Source organism: Thalassophryne amazonica, chromosome 3 (genome assembly GCF_902500255.1).
Source record: "Thalassophryne amazonica chromosome 3, fThaAma1.1, whole genome shotgun sequence".
NCBI lineage: Eukaryota > Metazoa > Chordata > Actinopteri > Batrachoidiformes > Batrachoididae > Thalassophryne > Thalassophryne amazonica.
The window spans coordinates 78,121,057-78,128,507 of record NC_047105.1 but is presented as its reverse complement, the minus strand read 5'-3'; positions in this window follow the sequence as shown (position 1 = coordinate 78,128,507).

Sequence of the window (7,451 nt, the reverse complement as noted above, 5' to 3'; positions counted from 1 at the left end):
AAAGATGCCCGAGCCACCTCAACTGACTCCTTTCGACGTGGAGGAGCAGCAGCTCGACTCCGAGCTCCTCCCGAGTGACCGAGCTCCTCACCCTATCTCTAAGGGAGTGCCCAGCCACCCTGCGGAGGAAACTCATCTCAGCTGCTTGTACTTGCGATCTCGTTCTTTCGGTCATGAGCCAAATCTCATGACCATAGATGAGGATCAGAACGTAGATCGATCGGTAAATCAAGAGCTTTGCCCCCCTACTCAGCTCTCTTCACCATGACGGTCCGATACAGCCACCGCATCACTGCAGATGCTGCACCGATCCGTCTATCGATCTCACGCTCCATCCGTCCCTCACTCGTGAACAAGACCCCGAGATACTTAAACTCCTCCACTTGAGGCAAGGACACTCCACCGACCTGAAGAGGGCAAAGCACCTTTTTTCCGGTTGAGAACAATGGCCTCGGATTTGGAGGTGCTGATTTTCATCCCGGATGTTCACACTCGGCTGCAAACTGCTCCAGTGCACGCTGAAGGTCCTGATTTGACGAAGCCAACAGAACCACCAGCACCACCAGGGTAGAGGGGGTCTGGTTTGGGAACCAAACTAGACCCCCTCTACACCCTGGCTGTGCCTAGAAATTCTGTCCATAAAAATAATCAACAGAACCGGTGACAAAGGGCAGCCCTGGCAAAGGCCAACATGCACTGGAAACAGGTTTGACTTACAACTGGCAATGCGAACCAAGCTCCTGCTGCGGTTGTACAGGGACCGGATAGCCCTTAGCAAAGGACCCCGGACCCCGTACTGCTGGAGCACTCCCCACAGGGTGCCCCGAGGGACACGGTCGAATGCCTTCTCCAGATCCACAAAACACATGTGGACTGGTTGGGCGAACTCCCATGAACCCTCAAGCACCTGATGGAGCGTGTAGAGCTGGTCCAGTGTGCCGCAACCAGGACGAAAACCACACTGCTCCTCCTGAATCCGAGGTTCGACCATCGGTCAAATTCTCCTCTCCAGTACTCTGGAATAGACCTTACCGGGGAGGCTGAGGAGTGTGATCCGCCTATAGTTGGAACACACCCTCCAGTCCCCCTTCTTAAACAGAGGGACCACCACCCCGGTCTGCCAATCCAGAGGCACTGTCCCCGATCGCCACGCGATGTTGCAGAGGCATGTCAGCCAAGACAGTCCCACAACATCCAGAGACTTAAGGTACTCAGGACGGATTTCATCCACCCCAGGACTCTTGCCACCGTGGTTCTGTTGGTTCTGACTGCTGCAACAGCTTAATGCTAACTTTAACATTGAAAATGCCATAGACATGCTAACGTGTTAGCATCGGTCCCAATTTTAAGTTATAAAATACATCTATCAACTGTTTCAGAAGACCATAACAGGTTAAACATAAAAAAGCTAAATAATACAGCCATATGCTCTTTAGGGTTTTAGCGGGGGAAAATTAAGATAAGCGAAAGAAAAAATTGAATTAACGAAGCAATGATCGAAGCACTGGTTCAATGTGCGAATCACTGCTTCGATTGGTTCAAGGTTCAAAGGAAAGCCGCGCTGCAGAAAAGCTGATTACAGACCTGCTGCAGGGTCTGTAATCAATGTAGAGAAATTATAATTTTCCTGAGAAACACCCCCAAAAACAACAGCCACTCTGAAGGACCGATAAGGGAATCATTAAGTAAAAAGGTTATTGACAAGGTTATTGACACCTTGAAGGGATACATGTTTGCTGCAATTTTGACTTTGGTCTAGTGGTTAAAGTGTTGGGCTTTAGACCAGAGGATCCTCGGTTCAAATCCCAACCTCACCGGAAAATCACTAAGGGCCCTTGGGCAAGGTCCTTATTCCCCTAGTTGCTCCTGGTGTGTAGTGGGCGCCTTGCTTGGCAGCACAGTCATATCGGGTGAATGTGAGGCATTATTGTAAAGTGTTTTGAGCATCTGATGCAGATGGAAAAGTGCTATATAAATGCAGTCCATTTACCTCCCTGCCCATCTCTGTGTTCTACATTGAGATGGGCAGGAACCCTTGTTTGTGGTGTCAGCATGTTTGTGTTGTTTGTACTTCAACTGTCTTATGAATTTTTTTCAAAGCATTTCCGTGTTTGCGTGTGTTTTGCAATTTACAAGATGCTTTCTGATGTAGCTGCCCGTTGTTGAATTGATGCAGGTGTTTTCTGTATTTGCTAGGCTTTTCTTAATTTGTGTTGTATTCATGTTTTGATGTACAACCCCAATTCCAATTAAGTTGGGACATTGTGTAAAATGTATAAAACAGAATACAATGATTTGCAAATCCTCTTCAACCTATATTCAATTGAATACACCACAAAGACAAGATATTTAATGTTCAAACTGATAAACTTTATTGTTTTTGTGCAAACATTTGCTCATATTGAAATGGATACCTGCAACACGTTACAAAAAAGCTGGGACAGTGGTATGTTTACCACTGTGTTACATCACCTTTCCTTCTAACAACACTCAATAAGTGTTTGGGAACTGAGGACACTAACTGTTGAAGCTTTGTAGGTGGAATTCTTTCCCATTCTTGCTTGATGTACGACTTCAGTTGTTCAACAGTCTGGGGTCTCTGTTGTCGTATTTTGCGCTTCATAATGAGCCACACATTTTCAGTGGGCGACAGGTCTGGACTGCAGGCAGGCCAGTCTAGTACCCACACTCTTTTACTATGAAGCCACGCTGTTGTAACACGTGCAGAATGTGGCTTGGCATTGTCTTGCTGAAATAAGCAGGGACGTCCCTGAAAAAGATGTTGCTTGGATGGCAGCATGTGTTACTCCAAAACCTGGATGTACCTTTCAGCATTGATGGTGCCATCACTGATGTGTAAGTTGCCCATGTCATGGTGATAGAGTTTTCTATATACTGTCAATATTATTATCACATATTAATGTCTTCGTCTTTACTTTGATTGTTAATGCCTTTACTTTGATGAACTGCCTTTGATCTTGTTTTTGATTCTGTTCTCTATTTTCCATATATACGTATATGCATGTGTAAGAGTTCATGCACCATTATTCCTCTAAATAATCACTCATTGTCAAAGCAGAAATATCAATCAATCAATCAATCAATCAATTTTTTTATATAGCCCCAAATCACAACAAACAGTTGCCCCAAGGCGCTTTATATTGTAAGGCAAGGCCATACAATAATTATGTAAAACCCCAACGGTCAAAACGACCCCCTGTGAGCAAGCATTTGGCTACAGTGGGAAGGAAAAACTCCCTTTTAACAGGAAGAAACCTCCAGCAGAACCAGGCTCAGGGAGGGGCAGTCTTCTGCTGGGACTGGTTGGGGCTGAGGGAGAGAACCAGGAAAAAGACATGCTGTGGAGGGGAGCAGAGATCGATCACTAATGATTAAATGCAGAGTGGTGCATACAGAGCAAAAAGAGAAAGAAACAGTGCATCATGGGAACCCCCCAGCAGTCTACGTCTATAGCAGCATAACTAAGGGATGGTTCAGGGTCACCTGATCCAGCCCTAACTATAAGCTTTAGCAAAAAGGAAAGTTTTAAGCCTAATCTTAAAAGTAGAGAGGGTGTCTGTCTCCCTGATCTGAATTGGGAGCTGGTTCCACAGGAGAGGAGCCTGAAAGCTGAAGGCTCTGCCTCCCATTCTACTCTTACAAACCCTAGGAACTACAAGTAAGCCTGCAGTCTGAGAGCGAAGCGCTCTATTGGGGTGATATGGTACTACGAGGTCCCTAAGATAAGATGGGACCTGATTATTCAAAACCTTATAAGTAAGAAGAAGAATTTTAAATTCTATTCTAGAATTAACAGGAAGCCAATGAAGAGAGGCCAATATGGGTGAGATATGCTCTCTCCTTCTAGTCCCCGTCAGTACTCTAGCTGCAGCATTTTGAATTAACTGAAGGCTTTTTAGGGAACTTTTAGGACAACCTGATAATAATGAATTACAATAGTCCAGCCTAGAGGAAATAAATGCATGAATTAGTTTTTCAGCATCACTCTGAGACAAGACCTTTCTGATTTTAGAGATATTGCGTAAATGCAAAAAAGCAGTCCTACATATTTGTTTAATATGCGCTTTGAATGACATATCCTGATCAAAAATGACTCCAAGATTTCTCACAGTATTACTAGAGGTCAGGGTAATGCCATCCACAGTAAGGATCTGGTTAGACACCATGTTTCTAAGATTTGTGGGGCCAAGTACAATAACTTCAGTTTTATCTGAGTTTAAAAGCAGGAAATTAGAGGTCATCCATGTCTTTATGTCTGTAAGACAATCCTGCAGTTTAGCTAATTGGTGTGTGTCCTCTGGCTTCATGGATAGATAAAGCTGGGTATCATCTGCGTAACAATGAAAATTTAAGCAATACCGTCTAATAATACTGCCTAAGGGAAGCATGTATAAAGTGAATAAAATTGGTCCTAGCACAGAACCTTGTGGAACTCCATAATTAACTTTAGTCTGTGAAGAAGATTCCCCATTTACATGAACAAATTGTAATCTATTAGACAAATATGATTCAAACCACCGCAGCGCAGTGCCTTTAATACCTATGGCATGCTCTAATCTCTGTAATAAAATTTTATGGTCAACAGTATCAAAAGCAGCACTGAGGTCTAACAGAACAAGCACAGAGATGAGTCCACTGTCTGAGGCCATAAGAAGATCATTTGTAACCTTCACTAATGCTGTTTCTGTACTATGATGAATTCTAAAACCTGACTGAAACTCTTCAAATAGACCATTCCTCTGCAGATGATCAGTTAGCTGTTTTACAACTACCCTTTCAAGAATTTTTGAGAGAAAAGGAAGGTTGGAGATTGGCCTATAATTAGCTAAGATAGCTGGGTCAAGTGATGGCTTTTTAAGTAATGGTTTAATTACTGCCACCTTAAAAGCCTGTGGTACATAGCCAACTAACAAAGATAGATTGATCATATTTAAGATCGAAGCATTAAATAATGGTAGGGCTTCCTTGAGCAGCCTGGTAGGAATGGGGTCTAATAAACATGTTGATGGTTTGGATGAAGTAACTAATGAAAATAACTCAGACAGAACAATCGGAGAGAAAGAGTCTAACCAAATACAGGCATCACTGAAAGCAGCCAAAGATAACGATACGTCTTTGGGATGGTTATGAGTAATTTTTTCTCTAATAGTTTATAAATTTTGTTAGCAAAGAAAGTCATGAAGTCATTACTAGTTAAAGTTAATGGAATACTCAGCTCAATAGAGCTCTGACTCTTTCTCAGCCTGGCTACAGTGCTGAAAAGAAACCTGGGGTTGTTCTTATTTTCTTCAATTAGTGATGAGTAGAAAGATGTCCTAGCTTTACGGAGGGCTTTTTATAGAGCAACAGACTCTTTTTCCAGGCTAAGTGAAGATCTTCTAAATTAGTGAGACGCCATTTCCTCTCCAACTTACGGGTTATCTGCTTTAAGCTACGAGTTTGTGAGTTATACCACGGAGTCAGGCACTTCTGATTTAAAGCTCTCTTTTTTAGAGGAGCTACAGCATCCAAAGTTGTCTTCAATGAGGATGTAAAACTATTGACGAGATACTCTATCTCACTTACAGAGTTTAGGTAGCTACTCTGCACTGTGTTGGTATATGGCATTAGAGAACATAAAGAAGGAATCATATCCTTAAACCTAGTTACAGCGCTTTCTGAAAGACTTCTAGTGTAATGAAACTTATTCCCCACTGCTGGGTAGTCCATCAGAGTAAATGTAAATGTTAAGAAATGATCAGACAGAAGGGAGTTTTCAGGGAATACTGTTAAGTCTTCTATTTCCATACCATAAGTCAGAACAAGATCTAAGATATGATTAAAGTGGTGGGTGGACTCATTTACTTTTTGAGCAAAGCCAATAGAGTCTAATAATAGATTAAATGCAGTGTTGAGGCTGTCATTCTCAGCATCTGTGTGGATGTTAAAATCGCCCACTATAATTATCTTATCTGAGCTAAGCACTAAGTCAGACAAAAGGTCTGAAAATTCACAGAGAAACTCACAGTAACGACCAGGTGGACGATAGATAATAAATAAAACTGTTTTTTGGGACTTCCAATTTGGATGGACAAGACTAAGAGTCAAGCTTTCAAATGAATTAAAGCTCTGTGTTGGGAAAGTGTAGGAACACGGACCCACAACAGGGGGCGCAAATGAACGGACAATGGAGTAAGTCAAAATAACAACGCTTTACTGTTGTGAATGTGCACAATGAATACAACCAATTACAGAAATGGACAACAGTCAATACACAAAAGTGTCGTGTGGGCAGGCTCGAAGATAGGAGACGCCTCTCCAAGGTAAGACCGGAACCACACGGCTTCCTCCGCCACAGGACCCCGGGAATACTGGAGCCGCCAAGTCCCGAACTCCCAGGTGGCCACTGCCTCCGCGTGTCGGACCTGGTACTGCTGGCGAGGGAAAAAGAACAGTTAGATGGGGGCGCGTTTGCACCCAGAACTCCGAACGGCAGGAAAGGTACCTCCACCTCTCGTTGGAACAGTAATCCAATAAACTAGCTCAGTCAAAAATATGTACTCTGTATGCTTCGATATGTTACCTCTCCGGTAGAAACGATATCTCGGCGATGAGGTGGAGATGCCGTCCTGCTGATATACCCCAGTGATAATTGCCATCAGCTGTCTCAGGTGATGGGTGACAGCTGTTACCGAGGCTGCTCCTGTGGGGCGGCGGCGCCCTCTGGTGCCTGGAGCCCGCACTCCAGGCAGGGCTCCCTCTGGTGGTGGTGGGCCAGCAGTACCTCCTCTTCAGCGGCCCACACAACACTCTGTCTGGGTTTTTGATTAATTAATAAGCTGGAATGGAAGATTGCTGCTAATCCTCTGCCCCGGCTCGTGCTACGAGCGTTCTGGCAGTTAGTGTGACTCGGGGGTGTTGACTCATTTAAACTAACATATTCATCCTGCTGTAACCAGGTTTCTGTAAGGCAGAATAAATCAATATGTTGATCAATTATTATATCATTTACCAACAGGGACTTAGAAGAGAGAGACCTAATGTTTAATAGACCACATTTAACTGTTTTAGTCTGTGGTGCAGTTGAAGGTGCTATATTATTTTTTCTTTTTGAATTTTTATGCTTAAATAGATTTTTGCTGGTTATTGGTAGTCTGGGAGCAGGCACCGTCTCTACGGGGATGGGGTAATGAGGGGATGGCAGGGGGAGAGAAGCTGCAGAGAGGTGTGTAAGACTACAACTCTGCTTCCTGGTCCCAACCCTGGATAGTCACGGTTTGGAGGATTTAAGAAAATTGGCCAGATTTCTAGAAATGAGAGCTGCTCCATCCAAAGTGGGATGGGTGCCGTCTCTCCTAACAAGACCAGGTTTTCCCCAGAAGCTTTGCCAATTATCTATGAAGCCCACCTCATTTTTTGGACACCACTCAGACAGCCAGCAATTCAGGGAG